Below are 18415 nucleotides of genomic sequence, written 5' to 3' on the forward strand. Positions count from 1 at the left end.
AGAAAGAGTTACAATTTTCTCTGAAAAGTTGATCACAGATTTCTCTATCCTTACCATTAGCCAAAAGTCCAGAATTTCTATCTGTTCCTATCATCTTTCTTTTCCACCAATACCAGATTGTTTAAAACCTTAATTTTAACCCGAACCTGCAATTTTAGCTGCTAAGAGAATTGCACTTTCCTGTCTCTCTACAGCCCCAGGGACTAATTGAGACGATTACCTCAAGGCCCGAGGTCTAAATGCTCAGGGAAGAAAAACCTGCTTAAAACGATTTCTACAAAAGAGAATGACAGAAATAGGAACAACTAGGAGATCTTTTTGTCACTGGAGGTTTTTATATTACAAATGACATTATGCTGTATGTGATCATGTGCTGGGAAAATCAGTAATAACACAGTGAGTTTCAGTGATTTCCTTTATTGCAGTACATAGAAATCTAAGGGATAGATAAGGAGCTTGTTTTCACTACAAATCACAGAACTAAAAGGGGGTCTTGATCTAAACATTTTAAATTTTAGCAGGGTTCAAGTTTCTTTTGTCTATGCTAACTTGCCATGGTGAACAGATGAAATGTGTTAAATATATAAGGCTGAAATAGTGCTTCTCTCCAGCTATCATGGAGATCACGTTAAAGTGGTACTGAGGACTAAATTGAGTAGATATGTAAGGAAGAGTCAAAGACAATTTTAAAAGATGCTGTTTCACCCACACTTAATGAAATGAATACTAGAAAATCCACACTCCTCTTCTATCAGAAGTGATGACCCCATCAAAAACTGATGTACAAAACTGTTCCAGTAAGGTCGCTTAATAGAAATAATACATCACAATCCAGTCCATTTGGGGCTTTTGTTCTTAAACACTTCAGTAAATGGGCCTGTTTGTTAACTCCAACAGATAATTATGAAGTGCAATAAAAAATTCAAATTATGTTAATAGGCCAGAGAACAACGGCTGTTTCTGAAATCACTGCCAATTACTAGACATAATGGTTCTCAATTAAGCTGGAGGGTATTTTCAATCGTTCATAATTCACTATTTTAAAAGTATCATAAAAACATATAAATGTGAGCTGTTAATAAAACTTTCAGACTAAAAATATAGCTGTTTGGCACAGAAAGTAATACCTATTTCATTTTTATAGTGTTTTTTCTCTTGTGAATGATATGTGAAGATATTGTTAGTGAAAGGAAGGTAACTACATGGGATTTATTTCTCATAGTGCTCCTAAGTGCAAGAGGAACTATATTCCTTTCTTAAGCAACTTCAGTTTCCCTTAGGAATACAGTCAGCAGTCATGCATGGCTTTACCAATTCTATTTTTAGATACTGCAGCTCGCTATATAAACTTTGATGCATATGTGGATGTGAACCAGGGGACTCACTGCACATCCACTTTCAGATTTTTATGTCAGATATTTTTTAAGGGAATAAAATGGACCAAAAGAAAAAATTAATGCCTAAATTAAGACCAAGAAATCCTATCGATGATCTTTCAATTATAAGCTTGATGCAATGTAGATTTCCGTCAAACCAAATAAAACAAACACTTTAATAAATGAAGCCATTAAGGAAAGATCAATAGGCAATAATTATGATCCACATTTCCACTAAAACTACCACTTACTTATCCACTTCAAGTGGAACCTTGCATTAGGAAAACGGCACATTTAGCAATTGCTAAATTCTCATTATAACTTTACTACATATGATTAATGTTCAATTTACTGGAGACATGCCTGAATACCCTAAGTAGATACATTTAAACACAGATGTGTGTTTTATTTATTTATTTCAAAATCAACCACACCTTAAAAACACTGTCTCTAATCCAAACATTTCAATCTTCCTCCTGCCAAGAAGCAAAACTTCCTTCATTTTTATTCAAATACATCTGCATACATATCCCTGAGAAAGAGTAAATCATTCAAGAATAGTTCCTAACTGTAGAAATTTATATGTTCATATTTAAACAGCAACTCAAAGACTTCAGTACAACACTGTGAATCAGCAGTGGAAGACAGACATTCATCATCCAGACCTGTTGAGATTCTTTATTGCTTTGACCTCATTAAAACGGTGCAAACCATGAGCTAACATAAATGTCTCTCTAAATACTATCCCCTTTAATTTTTTAATAGTTCCACACAAAGCGGAAGGTTAAACCCAATTAAAAGAGATACAAATACCACTACTATTGCCCTGACAAACCGTTAGTTATTGGATTTGGTCATATCACTTTAGAAAACCATTACTCCCGTTTCTGAGTGAATTAGTAATTACACTGTTTATTGAATTTCCTTGGGGTTTTTTGTTTTGTTGGGGGTGTGTGGTGTGTTGGTATTTATTTGATCCCTTCCTTTTTATCCCATTTTCTCTTTCACTACTTACTTTTAGTCTCAAAGCAAAAGTAAATCTCAAGTGTTACAGCTGGACAAGGATCTCCACATAAGGACTGAATTGTAATTCTAATTTCATTGCAAAAGGGACAAAAAGATTCTGAGTTCATTCCTATGCAGTAAAAAACTTGGTATTCTGTCTCATTAAGATCATCATACAGTACAGACAAATGCTTAAAAGCATCTAATGCTGAAGAAACTGTTGATAAAATTGAAAGAAAAGTACTGATGAATGACAGCATAATGTTACTGCAAAGATTTTGCCTTCCTGTGTCATGTCTAGCAAAATACACAATTTCTACCTCACACCCTTCCCTCACAAAAGCCAAACAAATAACCGCATTAAATAGCTACAATTTTTATGGTACTTCATACTGTTTGGCACTATTAGCAGCAGTCGTAATTTTATTTTAAAAAAAGAAAAAAAAAAAAGGTAGGGGTTAAAGTCTCCCAGAATTCCCAATGACCTCAATAGCTGCTATGCACACAGAACTGTGAACAGAATATTACCATTAACATTATAATCATAGTAAACAAGCATCTGGCTGTCATTTAAAATACAGCTTTTCTCTACTGATAATAAGAAGAATTTTCTGCTAATTTCTGTTATCTGTAAATCTCTCTTGGCATTCCAACTCTGCATTTAATGTGCTGTACACGCTTCAGTTTATGCACAATGAACACTTGCATCAAATGTCAGCATGTTTTCTTGTTATCTTAAAGATAGGCAGGGATTCATTCAATAAAACATCTAAAGAAGATAAGGAATAGGAGATATTTACTTATTGTGCCACAGATATTCAACAGAAACACATATATTTATTTTGTTTTACGTTGGGGGAATAATCATAACCTGTTGCAAAAAAGCACTTTTATTTCTTGGCTAGCTCCATTAATTTCATTGCACAATGGGAGCTGAAGTCAAGTTTAGATCAGTTACTTATTGATCGATGTATCGCATCTCTAAATGTGTGAAGTACTACAGTACATCAGCCTGCTCATTTTCAGGTACCACTGATTTGCTGTCTGCTCGCCTGTTCCTCCAGGATACCTGCATAGATGTAAACCAGAAACTGAGTTGCAAGCAGCTGCCACGTTCTGTTTTCATACTTCCTGTTCTGTTACACTACTGGAAAATTAATCTGCAAGTGACCCTTAAAACACACAAACACAGCGCACAGGTAAGAAGCAGCAGCCTTGAAAACTCAAACTTGTGTAACAGATTTATCTCCTTGATTTACTGGTGTAAATCACAAACCCAGTTGACTGAATTCACTAATATGAAGACTACAAGAAATGTCAGAATTCTGACACAGGTTGTGAACTTTCAAATGGACAAAGTGTTTCATATGCATCAGAAATAGCAATATACTTGTTAAATAAAAGAAAAATTTTAAAAATTTAAATTTACTTCAAATCGAGTGCCTATCTTTTTAATTTTTATTAAACTTTGTTTCTCATTCTCCCACTCATTTAGATGCTTGCAAAATAAATATAATTATATCAAACTTTAATAACTTTGGTACCTTGAGCTGCAGGTGCTAGTATGCTGTATCTATTACCATATTTTAAGCCCTTTTAAGAAGATTGCATTAATTTCTATGATAATTTAGAGCCCATAATGCATTCCAAGATGCGAATAGATGTTAATCACCACAGAATTATTTTTCTGTATACTAACGAAGTCATGCTGTAACCAGTAACTACTAACTTTTAAAATTCAATATTGCCACAGAAAGACTTGATTAAAATTTTGTTAGAGTAACGACACCCCTGAGAATGGTTTAAAAAACCCAAACTAATCAACAACTACATGAATTGCTATATCCTTCTTATATAAATTATTAGGACTGAAAATGTTTATAGTATCCATTCCACTCTTTGCCCAGTATTAATAAAAGTTAACCATACATATATATCTTCTGCCACTACCATAGACTTAGTACAGCGGCTAGCTCAAAGACAGCAGGCAGAAAAGAATCTTCATTATTAAAACGATACTACGTTCAGTAGTACAGGTACATCTCTGAGGAAAAGCTGACATCAATGACTGCATCACTATTCTGATATTGGAATATTTAGATTGATAAATATGGCAAGCGTTTGCGTCTGTGATTTAAGTCAAAGCTCAGTTTGTTTCATCAGCTTGAACAACCTCTAACAGAGCAACATTCCAATTTAAGTATCTATACAAAGAAGTGAAAATTGGCAACATTTTTCTGGAACAAGCCCATCTGCAGCTTTTCTGCAACCTAAAAGTAACTAAGGGATGCCTTTTCCGCATTAGCCTGTTCATTGTTGTTGCTTCTTGACAGTTACTTAAAACAGGATGTACTAAAGATACTACACGGCTTTGTCACTACTACAAAGGTGACACAAAATGAAGGAATACTCCTGTCTGTTTTAAAGACGATGCCAAGTGACCCATTATACAGGCTGAGAAAAGCTTCCAGCTTTGCTACAGTTTGCCCTCTGGACACACAGGAACACTGGTTATGTGTTTCATTGCTATGTCCATATGTGTCGTACTGACTGTATTAAACCCCAGATCTGCCTTCAATCACCAAGGAAGAAACAGCAGACATCATTGCTGTGATACACGAATTCAACAGTTTCACTTAACACTGGATGGTTTCAGGCATGTTATTGCATATGAAGATTATAATTCCATCTTCCTAGAGCTAGAGTACTAGTTTCTGGAGAGCTGTTGTCAAAAAACATGCTTTTGGGGAGTTTACCATAAAATTCAGGGTTTTTTGTTTGAGTTAGAATAGACTATTTCAGCTGGAAGGACCTACAACGACCACTGAGTCCCACTGCCTGACCAGTTCAGGGCCAACCAAGCCAAGGCCTGTGGCGAAGGGCCTTCTCCCAGTGCCTCTGTAGCACTGGCGAGCTGGGGGCACCGGCCCCTCTCCAGGAAGCCTGTCCCAGTGTCAGACCGCCCTCTCGGCACAGAACACTGTTACAACACATAGTAACACCACCATCTTTTTGGTGGCCCATGTCCCAGGTGACCTAAACAACAGAATCAAGTTGACATTTCAAACTTCCTATGTGGTTAAAATTTTATATATTGCATTCTTATAAAGGAGAGTTACTGCTTTAACATTTTTTCGCCTGTAGAGCACAAGCAGTTTCAGGCGAGCAGCTGAAAGCTGTTATGACATTGTGATAATTTAAATTGTTGCTCCCTCTGTCAACAATTAACTTACATATAGAGGTTTAAGTGGGTGCTGTGATCCAGTAGTGTGAGGACTACATGTACCACATTGTCATTATAATACGTATTTTTCCCCAAAGTTTCTTCTTACTTCTTCGAAGATTTTAAAACGAGCACTCATTTCAGTGCCATGCTTTAATTCAATTTAAAGTTTTAAAGGTTTCAATTTCTGGGGTCTCTATGATGCTGTCAGCTCAATCATGATGTCAGCACAAAATACATCATGATGTGCTGGAAGCAAATCAGTTCCTATGTGAAATATACCTCAGAAAAAAGAAAAGAAAAAACCTGGGGGGCTTCTAGGTAATTTTTATTGTGACCACTTAAAAGACTTTGCACTCTTTCTGGCATCATGCTTGATACTGTTAAACCCTTTTAAATTCCGCTGCTTTCAACGAAGTTCATTATGCCTTCCCAAAATGTGTCAAAAGGTAGAAGAAAAAATTTGAAAGACAAATTAAAAGGTTCCAAATCCTCTGAAACCCACAAATGTAACATTACTATTCCTGATGAAATCTGAATTTTGAGAGATACATTGAAAGATTCTGTAAGAATCTTTACTCCTTTTACATTTAAGCAATTCACTTTACAAGAATAATATCTAACTGAGAAACGAAGTCTTTAAAGCTGCTTTTTTTTTTTTTTTTAAAGAAATAACAATCTGAGATTTATCATGGTTGTGTATTTTTGTAGCAGCAGTCAATGCCATTTGAACAGTGACAGGATTTAAGCTGCCACCAACACAAATCATTAGCTGTTGCGTGTAGAAAAATTCAGAATCCTGAAGAGGAAGAATTTATTCTCACACGTTTTATATAAATAACCACTTAAATCTGCACATGTTAAGTACAAAATATGTGTTAGCATAACAAAGTATCTGGTTCATACAAATGTGATTCTTGCCTTCCTCATTGAAAGAGAAGAAATTAATAAAAAAAGTAGTAGTATTAAACCAAACAACTGCTTAAGGTATTAAATAACTAAACAAACAAGTGCAGTATATTTACTGGAAAGTATTAGAATGACTGCAGGAATTTTTTTACCTAGAAGTCTTACAGAAGTTTAGTAACAAAGAAGAAACTTTAGGAAGGTGAATACGTAAGCAAGGGGCTTAGGAGAAGCCTCAGATGAAAGAAGATGAGGGGAGTGCATGGCCCCTCATTTCAGCTTGGAAACTCTCCAGTTCCTTATCTCTCCACTAGCTGTCAACAACACTCTGTTCTTCACTGTATTCTCGGGGAAAAGAGACCAGCAAGGGCTCACAAGCACACCGCTGGGTTTCTGCCCCTCTTTCCCTGTGTGAGGTACCACCTCTCCTGCCCTGCAGTCGCATCCCCAAGCTGATCCCTGTAGGTTGGATGAAGGGCCAAGCAGCCAAGGCTTGGAGGGGGGGCAGTGACAGAGCGCCAAACCGGTTCGCACCTTTCCTTGCCACAGGCCATTCCAGGTCACAGCTCTGGAGACCTGGGTTATCTCGAATTATAAAACTTCCCTTGGGGATGGAAGGATGCAAGGGGCACTGGGTGGGGATGTGTGGGAAAGACTTGCAAAACACAATGGTAAAGTTGAAAAGGACAGAAGAAATGCCTGGAGTTGTAAAATCAGTCAAAACACACGACTTTCTACTGTAATAGTAAACATTCTAATAGCATAACCCAAAACAAAAAAGTGTTTCTAAACCAACATAATAAAAACCCTGGACAAGACTTAGTATTTAATGTGCTATAACTTCACTGATTCAATACAATTAAACTCAATATACAGTACTGAAATGAAGATGAAAATCAGACCTATCCATGTATTGGAGTAGGAGACAAGGGAAAATAGTAAAAGTTGATATAGACAACTCTCAATATAGAAAAAGGATTACTGCTACACTTTGTCAGAACATTAATCCTTTACGCAGTTGGAAAAAACCAAAAGGGCGTGAACAGGCATCAAGCATTATGAATGCCTCTGGGAGCTCTGGGGCCTCCAAAGGACAGAGAGGCCCAATAAATGAACACTGTTTAGAGGAACTGAGGAGAGGACCAGGCAGAGCAGGTAACAGAAGTACCTACAATAATTAAGTACATATAGGGACTCTTCTATTTTGGTTCACAAATTCTCCTTCCTATTATCAAGCCACAAACTGGGTAGCTCAGAGAACAAGATAACCAATACAATACAAACCAAAATTTTTTTAAAAATAGAAACAGTTGAATAATGATGATTTGTTTGTTTTCTGTTTTAAACAGGGAACCCTGTAATGTCAGTGACAGCAAATTTATAAGGACTATACAGCCAGACATCTAAAAATATGTTGAGCCCTTGAGTAAAAGGTACATGATAAGTTCAGTGCTTCAAAAAAACAATCATAATAGTTAGAATCCATGGCAGGTTTTTTTTACAAAACGTTTTACTTTAATTGTAAAGTTGAAGAGAAATTTTCTATCATATAATTTATGATGTCAGTCAACCCACAGAAATCTTATGCTAGACTCAGGACGACTTTTTCTATTTACAGCATCATATTACAATATGTGTACACTATCGATATTTTATGACTTATAATAAAGCATTTGCCCTTTGTCACTGTCAAAAATAAGACAATTACTGCAGCTTCCCCTTCAGCCTGTTCTGCTGCGGAGCTGTCTGGTATACCTGAGAAGATTAAAAGTATTTTTAAAAATATTTACACAATGGATGCACCTCAAAAAGACTACTTTGTATACCTTTTCAAAAAGTATTCCCAGATTTCCAGAATAATTAAAAAAAAAAAAAAGTTAAATATAAAAGTGTGTTAAAAGCTTAAGACTTGTTTAAAAGCCAGTGGTGGTGCATAGAAAATGCCATTCTTAAAAAGGGAGCCAGATTTCTTACAGTAACATTTTTTTAGTCAAGTTTCTTTGTCAATGTAACAATTTCCCTAAAACTTCTTTTCCCCATTTAGGCTGTACTACCTAACAAATGGCTTCGATGTCCTTTTCCTCCCTTGAATGGCCATGCATATTTTGCCAGAAACGTGGAAAGTAGGAATGCAATTGCATTTGTGCTGATGCTAAATGTTAATAGATTTGCCTAAATGTCTGCTAATAGCACCCCTAGAATTAGCTAGACTAGTAGTGCATGCCTAATGTGTTGTTTTTGTTGTTGCTGCCTTAGCTGTTTTCTCCTTTTTTTCTCAGTAACAGAAAGAAAGGCATTTTTAGTAAAATGTTTCTATACATCTCCAGCCTGTACAGCAGGCATGCCACTAACATCAAGTAGCACTGACATAGCGTCATTAGGATTATAAATCCCAACATTCTCTGTTTCCTTAAATTAAACATGAAAAGTTTAATGTTTTTTTTTAAATTAAACATGAATCCCTGACTTGCAAGCCAAAATATGTCCTTCTATCACCTCTTCTAATTCCTCCAGGTCACTTCTTTTGTAGGAGGATTTAGCTCCATGCAGTCAGAGGATGATGCTCTTTTGTTGGCGCCTACTTTCAGAATGTTGTAGGTGAACAAAGCCTTTGAAAACCATTTTCTACAGCCAAAACATTTAATAAATATGCCTTATACTCCCAGAACTCCAATTTACTTAAAATTACAAAGCAATTTATGAATGTAAAAGATTTTTAAAATAAAAACTTACAAGTAGCTTCACTGAACAATCATATTTTTTACATTAAATAATCTGTGAAAAGTGGATAATACTTTGTTATGAAAAAAGTCTTTACCAACTTGTGTCTATAGTAGCCGTACAAATGCATCATCTTATCAAAATCTTCTACTGTTTCAAAATATAATAAATGGAAAAATATTTTGGAAAACAATACTTCTTTTAAAATAAGGTCTGCCAATTTTTAGCTGTCACTTGACTAAGCCACCTTGAAATATTTTACCATTATTTTAGTGCAGCATAGAGATTTAGTCCGTTTCTGTTAAAAGTACATTAAAAGTCTGTATTCTACCTTTAGTCTGCAGATAACCCCTGCAGACAGAACATTGACTACTAACAAAAAATGCGTTGAAGAAAAATAAAAGCCAATAGTTGCTTCAGGTTCAAGAAACTAACTTTCAAATCTCTAATTAGAAATTCTGGTCTTGATTCTAACTATGATAAATATTAAACACAAACATACACCCCCAAACTTACAAGTCTTTTAATCTGTGTCAATGGAAACACACTACTGCAAACGGTATGAAAAATAAGAATCAAGTCTCTGATTATATTACCTTTCAGAAAATTTGTTAGCATGTTATTAGCAAAATGTTTATTTGTTAATTATAGTTTTAATTAAGATACAACAATAAATTATCTTTGCAACATTTCTGCAGCTATTTACAACCCCTGAGACTTCGATATCTCATTCTATATCTGTAAGGCTGACTGAAGTAAATTAAAGTTATACCACAATGATTGTACTTTATTCACCCAAAATTCCTCCTGAAACTTGAGAGGAATGCAGTGTTCCTCCAGATGCCTCTGCAAACCACTACAGCATAAACAGAACAACCACTATTCCTATAAAGAATGCCTCAAACCTGGTTTTCAAGAAGGAAAATACTGATTTTAAATTATTTTTTTAAAACTGATTGCTACACTACTTGCATAATCCAGAATCTTGCCAGTCAAAACCAGAGAGGTGGCATGACTGGGAAAGAAAAGCCTGTATATAATGGATCCATTTGCTACCTCACTTTGGTGTCACCTGTTTCCATCATCTCAATAATTTAAGATTATCCTTTACAATAATCCTCCATTAGAGGATATCACATACAGGTTTTCTGCACAACAAAGCATACTCTGTTTGTACCGATAAAGCAGAAATGTCTAAAAAGTCTAGGCATAGGAAGATTCTTCCAAGGTGGATTGGATCATCTATGAGCCATACATTTACGGTGTTAACGTCTGACTTAAGTTTGGTAGCACTGTCTGCATGACCTATGACAGAAAAATACATCCATCTGATTTCACATGAATTTAGAGAATGCCAGACCACTGTGGAGAGTGGTTGTATGTGATAAGATGCACAACAGATAGAAAATACACCCCAAATGTCAACACATTCTAGGTTCAGCAGGAGATGCAGGAACCACCTGCTCCAAGTCTCAGCAATATAAATTTTCAGAATTCTTCAGGTCTGGGGCATTTTTCCAATTACAAATATCAGGCAAAAAAATCTCTCCCCACTGCTGTGATTTGAAAAGTAAGGTATGCCAGATTCAAAAGCAGTGGTTTTTCTTCCTGAAAGCAACAGAGCTTGATATGTCCTTTGAAGAAACAAGTACATTAAATTTTATCTTTCAGTGACAGGTCTATACACGGGGCACAACTTTCATTGTCGTTGCTATCCAAAATGGCAGTGAGCTCCATACACAACATGGGACACTGGGGGTTCCCTCTTCACCCCGTTCAACCCTGAATAGTTAGTTCAATCATCCTATAAACACATTTCTTCAGTTGAAAGAAGACTGTTGAGTTAGTTTCACAGGTATTCCACTGTGACTCTAACAGGAACACTGAGCTGAATTTATTTCTTTTCTGCTTTTTTCCATCTGCCCCTCAGTCTTAATTGAAAAGAAAGAAGAGACACACGGATACCTTTCCATATCACACCTATACATACCACCTTCTTTTCCATGAGTCAGAAAGCACAAAGAAATGCAAAACTGAAACATGAATATTTAAAAGGCAAGTATTTGTTGGATGATGAAAGCTACATGGCAATTCAAAGTCAAATACATAAGATCTGTTTTCTGTGTTTCTGATCTGTGGTTCAAGGACATAGCAATACAATAGCACTAATACAATTGTATTACAACAGGTTTTGGTTTGGTTGGTTTGTTGGGGTTTTTTTTAGCTTTTCCATATGATTTACGCTTTTCTCATTACTTATCAATTATCTGTTTTTTTATGGTCAAAGTGTAACAAGGCCAATATATATCTGCCAGAAAACTTGCAAACAGAAACAGGTTTTATAAACAAAACCAATGATTATTCAGTTTCACAGCACTGATGAGGTCGCTGCTCTGCTGACATAAGCAGTACTTTCTGATGCTGTGCATCATTAGTCCTTAAAAAATTACTAAGGTCTATGTTTCTGTATGTGTAAAATAAAAATTAAACTCTTTAGACTGTATTTACTTAGTATTTCCACACAATTACTAACAAATTAGTTAATACTAGATAAAAGTATTGATTTTGTTCTTTGGAAATACATGGAAATAAAGAAATTTTACAGTATTTTTCAAAATCACGAAGTGCATCTAACTGATGTGGTTCATCATTTTCCAACCAACTCTACTCAAAAAGAATTGCTTTTCTTCCCCCCTTTAAAGAAGACAAATGTTTTTCTTTTCTTCAGCTAAAGTATTGCAGTAGAACTGTGCTTTAGTTAAAAAGGTACCGAAGTTGTTTCCACTCTTCTGCTTTAAAAGTCTTTCAAGTGCTGCTATTTCTGTATCCCGCTGGTAAGTATATTTTGCTCTTAGTTTTGCATAAAAAGGAACAAGACTAGGTCAAGGATGCAAAACAACCCTGTGGCATAATGAGGAAAAGACCTGACCAGTCCTATCTTTCTAAGGCTGTGTTGCTTATTAACATCTTAATTTTTTTCTAATAATATTTCGGTATTAATGTCACACTGCATTTCATAATGACAACTTTTGCTTCATAAATATAGATACACACACTAGAAAAAATAACTGAAAAATATCCCAGAAGAAATGTGTTTTCCTACAGCAATAGCAATTGACAGTAAATAACTGTTACCCTGTTACCTCAAATTTTCAAAGAATGCATTTAGCATCATCATTTCTGCAGCCATGTTATTTAATTTCATTGCAGAGCTGAGGAAAATCTTGCATTTGCAATGTCTTACAGTCAAAAAGCAATTCTTACCTGCTAAGAGTTATATTAAACCCAAGCATGTTCAAAGCTGTAAACCAGGGAAAGATATGATCACAGCCACAGGAAGCTTACACTGAAAGGACGGCATGGAGAACCAAATTTTGGACTGGATATGCTCTGAAGTGTTACATCCTTGCTGTGGCCCCTTCTTATTTTTCCCCATATTATGCAGTGGCACAAGAGCTGAGACTACTTGATTCGAATATCAGGTCTATTATGTAATTAGCATATATGGCAAGGATTTGTTAGAAACATAGTAAAAGGTAAGTGAATTGATACTGGAAAGTGTCCCCAAGGAAGAAAGCCCCTTTCAAAGTACTAAATCAATTATTTTCATTAGGAGATGTATTAATGATAAAGTGCTATTAGTGTCACTAATTAGCAAATGATTCTCCAAACTAAGACAAACTTAAACTTTTGAGAGACTGTAAAAATATTTTGGGAACATGCAAAACCACTCTGAAACAAAGACAGCTCAAACAAGTTACAGTCACCATTACAGAAGGCATCCCTATCATACCTACATCTTGAAGCAGTTCAAACACAGCTCTAAGCTAAAGCAAAAGCTTTAATGGATTCCAAGAAGCAGTAATCTGTTGCATCTAAAAATGCAGTCTTTGTATCATTTGAGACTTAATCAACAAAGCATGTTATCAGCCACCATTATAGTACTTTCTACCTGCAGAAAAGTCTCTGATCTTCCTTGACATTTAGCAGTCAATCCTCATCCTAGTCAGATGGTCAGAAGTACAGCCTTCATACTGTGTTCTTCCAAACGGAGCAAGGAATTTCAAGCCACAAAGATCCAATGACACAAACTGGACTTCTTTACCTGGTTACATGCTTTGTTTGCCTTATAGTGCTTTACAGAGCTGCTGCCCCTTTTGTATGATACTTTCTATTTATCCCCTGACATTGCAGTGCACTGCTGATTACAGTACTGATTCCAGTATTGGATACACCAAAATACTTTAAACCAGTCACAGACTGGATTCCAGTTCTTTAAAACAGTCATAGACTGGATTAGGTAGGAGATTCATTAACATCTTAGCTACCTGTCCCCCCATTATAAAAAAAAAAAAGTGCCTTATATTCAGGCCTTACTCTATGTCTACTAGCATGCTACTAATTTTTTTCTGAAAACTAGATCTTGAATATAATTGTGCTGTATGTTGATGATGCAGATTTCCATTAAGATACTAGTTCTCCATCTCTCTTAAGACGAAACCATGATAAAGAACAAAAGAACCTTCTGGTTGTCAAAGCCCCATCATGACCAGAAGCTAAGTCAGAAAATTGCATCTCTGGTAACATGCAGCACATCCCTAACTTTACTTTGAGAGTGAGGCTTGGTGTTTGCTGGGATCCAGAACCAAGTAGCCTTTTAGGTCCTTTGTTCCAACACATTGTGTTCAGGTGGTGCTTCCCAAGAGTAGTCTCATCTGGAAAGCCCTTATTCCTTTCCCTTACATCAAGCCAGCTTCTGCATCTCTTTATAAAGAAGCTGATACTGTCATTTCAAAGAATGTTCTAAGTGTTCTCAGTGTAAGCCTCAGTTTTATACGGAAATACTTACACACTTCCTCTTGATCTTGCTATTAACGTGTGTGTACCTTTGTAATTTGGGCTTCATTTGTTTTGCTTATCCATGTAATTTCCTGTCTTCATGTTGTCAACTTATGTTTCATTCTTTTAATAGAAAACAGTTTATGATTGAACGCCTGGAGGGATGAATCCTGAATGATGTGTGCTTTTGCACTTGTCAATCTTCTCCAGTCTTTAGCTTAAGATCTTTTGATAATCTTTATATTTTAAATGCCAGCAGCATGTAGTTTAGTACCATTTTGGTTCAGATGAACAATGGTGTTTAGAGAAGAGTGACAGAGAGGATTACGGATTCCTGAGGGTTGCTGTCTGACCTGCATGCCTACATCCACTACTCACATGTGTGAGAGGAAATTGTAAACATGGCACTCACCATAATTAATGCAGCAATTCCTAACCTTCTCAGATCTGCATTTTATTTGGCTTCTAGGGACTTATTCTCTCGCACCTTTCTCAGCTTATGTTTGAGAACTGCCTCCATACTGTAATCTCTCTCTACCAACTCAAAATTTAGTCTCAAAATTTTCCTTATGTGTTTGGTTCCGTATGCACTATAAATTTCCAGCTCAAGTACAAGTTTGTTGCTCTAGTCATAAATTTTTACTTTTGGATAGGCCTAACATTACCTTCCCTGAACAGTTTACAGCTTGCTTCTATAAGAGTACACCTCTGTGTATAACATCATTGCGTGAAAGTGTGTAGCTATGATATACTAACCCATACTAGTGTCTGGCAGCCTGGGAAGGTACAGAACAACCATATTGTTACATTTGCAGTTGGCTATACTCCTGTATTTTAAATATGGCGATTAAATTCGTTTCTGATTTGACTGTTAATGAAATGAAGTTTACTGTTCTAGGCTTAAAAATTAATAATTAGGGTTTCATTTTATTTTAGTACTAATAAATTTGTACTTGGGACTTCTTACCAGTAGCAAATGCTAAGCTGAAATCATCCACCTCTCTCAAAACCCTGAAAACAGAAACCTCTATAAATTTGAATCAGTCCAATTCAGCTCAATATTAAAGTGTTGGAACTACTGTAATATTCATAAGATAATGTTTTAAATGAGGAATGCAACTCCATATTCTTTGTCAATATTGTAACTGCAATTTATGTTTAAAAAACTGGTATTACTCTGCTTCGTAGAAAGCAACTCATGTATTTTGAGAGAAAACTGAATAGTCATTTCTTCCCTTCCGCTGGACCTTAATAATTTGTAACAACTGCTTTTTTTTTTTTTTTTTTTTTTTTTTTAATAACCACTCTGTTCTTCCATTTCTTTTCTATTCCTACAGAAAACAAATTGTTCCTTATATTTGGGATGTTGTCTTGTTTACTCTGTTCAGACATTGGTCTGTTTGGTAGGTGCAAAGTGAGACTGTCTAGTTTGCACAGGCTTTAGTATGCATAACTCACGTTGTACACTGCTGAACAGCACTGAAGTAAAAAAAAAAAACCCTGCACCCTTATGAAATAAAAAAGCTGCATATGGTGAGGTCATATCTATTCAAAAGCAAAATATTTTCTCTTAAACCTTTGTGCCTGACTTCTACTGCCAGACACTAACACAACCGTTTCCAAAAAAATCCCACCAAAACCAAAGAAATGGAGAAACAAATAAAATAACTTCTTTGAACATTTTGTTATAAAACTGAAAATCAGTTATATATGCTCCTAGGTAGTTTGAGAACCTGTCCTATTCCTTGCTGTCCCTATGCCTAATTAGCCCTCAAGCCCATCAGGGCAGGGTTCAGCCACTGAGAAGCAGTTAGTCAATAAATAATGCAACAACTCTCAAGGTCATAAGGTGAAAACAAGACATAGGTGCAAACATTAACATGAACTTGAATCTTAGTTGCCTTTATGAAGTAGAGGTGTTGAAAAAACAGCATGTCAGGATGGAAGTTGGCTGAGTACTGACACCTTTCAGGAGCAATTATTTAAAAAATATTTTTTTAAAATCAATATTTACACTAATACCTATCCCTTAGCTCTTGAATGAGGAATTGTAATGGTTCCATGATTCACTTAGGCCTTTCTGAGCTACTTCACAAACACATCTTATTCCCCAACTGCCTTTTCCTTCAAGTAAGTGTCTATCCTCATAATGTATTTCTCAGCATAAATTGTATGCTGATACTGTTCTCCACGACAGCCATCAGCACTTCACTGGATCAACAAACCAATACACTTGTTCACACATACTTAGTTTAGGAAGGCTGAAGATGCTGTTCAGAACCTGAGGCAGTTAAGATTTCCGGACCTCTTTTGTATGTGCTATCACACAGGTAAGAGGATACATACTTTAGAAAGGTAAGGGAGGATTTTCCATTAGCATTCTGCCATTTGGAAGTTCAGTTGTGTGAAGATGCAAGAAAAATAGGGAGAAGCAGAGAGGAATCAACTGATTTAATGAACTGACCTACAGTATACAATCCAAGCCTAAATGTTAAGTCACAGAGTGACTTTAAGTGTTACAACAAATGTCAATCATTATGCATTGCTTCAAAAGTTACCTGTAGAGCTGATGAAAAATGCTTAGAATGTATTTGAAAGCTGATAGACACAACTGTTCCCATGTCTGTGAATACAGGTGACAGGCAAGCACCTTGTTCACATACCACTAGTTACACTAGAACACTCCAGCACTTATCCAGAGAGACCCAAGCTAATTCCCAAGCTCACAGGCAACACAGAGGAGATTCCCTGGATGATCAGTGAATGCAGCAGAAAAACATTTCTTTACTGAATTTCATTAAGTGGAACGCTGCCCACTCAAAATCACTAGGTGATATTTAAGTATTAACACCATTATGTTCCAATGCAAAGGTAAGTTTAAACTGAGCAAAGCAAAAAGAAAACATCCCTTTGTTGTGACAAGTCTGTTTCATAGACCGATTAATTTTTGATTAAATTTATAAGACTTCTATTACACAAAGTTGAAAGCATGCAGTAGAGATGTTCTCTTTTGCTAAACGTTTACCAAGATAATGAATGAAACCCAGAAGTCATATAGAAGGCATGAGTAAAATAAAAGAAGTAATTCTGAAGTTAAAACGTGACTTAAAATGCAAGTAAAACCTGAAAGCAACAAGAGAACATAACCATCGCTGTTTCGGCTGGTCCAAGAAACCTCCCCAGCGTTTTAGGAAAGCTCACAGCAAATCAATCTATTGGGGGCTGAACTTTACAAATGCACTTCTCACTGGTGACCTAGAAAAACTGTGCATGCTGGTGTATTAGTTCAAGTGTCCCACAAAACTCAAGGTATTTGGCAAGTAATGTACTACTATCCCACAACTGTATGTTAGGATTTAAACGCTGCAAAAGCTGCTGTGAGGTCAAAGTTCCTAGTCATCTTTTGAGCACATTCTCCGTATTAGAAAAACTAAGCAATGCTCTGGAGATATCAACCATTTCTTAAAATGTGTTTAAATATAACCAGTATCTTAGCTTTTGGCTCATGTAACATTTTACAACACTAACTCAATGCAACCTAATAGGCTGGCCTAAATCCATCAGTATCTGCCTTTCACATCCCCAGAGAAACCGATGATAAGAGGTCTCTTGTTTACAAGAAAAATTACTTTGGTAACCACTAGACAAACTTTTCTGACAGGTGCCCATTTCACATAACCTAATAATGGAATTCATTTGAGTGTAATACCCATTTAGGGTACAGATGTTTATGTGAAAGATAATGTGTTACTTAGAAAGACCGTAATTTGACAGAACAATACGCTTATGTCCCTGTAAGAATATTAGCCTTTAACAAAAGTATACTGTGCTGGTATTCTAACTGTACCAAACCTAAACTGAACTGGAATCCAAATGAAATTAAATAACTGATATTCTGACTTCAAAAACTCATCACTGACTTCTCCAATGAACACAAAAAACCTGAGAGATCTGTTTGTTCTCTTACTATTCTTCAAGCATCTCAGTGAAGTACTGAAGTACTTTTTACAATAGCATGCAGATAGTGAGTGGCCAACCCAAGTGCCAGAAAAGGCACTTGTTCTTCAGCTGTCTGCAGGAGATTCACAGAAACATTTGTAACACCAGCAATCCTTGGCTGACCCTAAAACACCTGACCTGAAAAACTACCTTCTTCATGCACTTACAAAATGATGTTGAGAGCCTTGTAGATCCTGTTAAGGAGTGTTTTGTATGCTGGTGCTGAGCACCATGACTGTTGAGTTGCCACATGTATCATGCCATTAGTGATCATGACTAATACACATAGGCAGATGTGGGTAGAAAATTTTATCTTCAGACTCCCAGACAAGTATCTTAATCCTTG

The 18415-nt window shown here is 36.0% G+C and overlaps 1 protein-coding gene across 15 annotated transcripts in view; it reads right to left on the bottom strand.

Moving 5' to 3' along the window:
• Positions 1-18415, bottom strand: part of TENM2 (teneurin transmembrane protein 2) — an 808680-nt gene that overhangs the window by 249068 nt on the left and 541197 nt on the right. The gene's annotated exons all lie outside the window — the stretch shown is intronic.

This window comes from Athene noctua, chromosome 12 (genome assembly GCF_965140245.1).
Source record: "Athene noctua chromosome 12, bAthNoc1.hap1.1, whole genome shotgun sequence".
NCBI classification, from domain to species: Eukaryota; Metazoa; Chordata; class Aves; order Strigiformes; family Strigidae; genus Athene; species Athene noctua.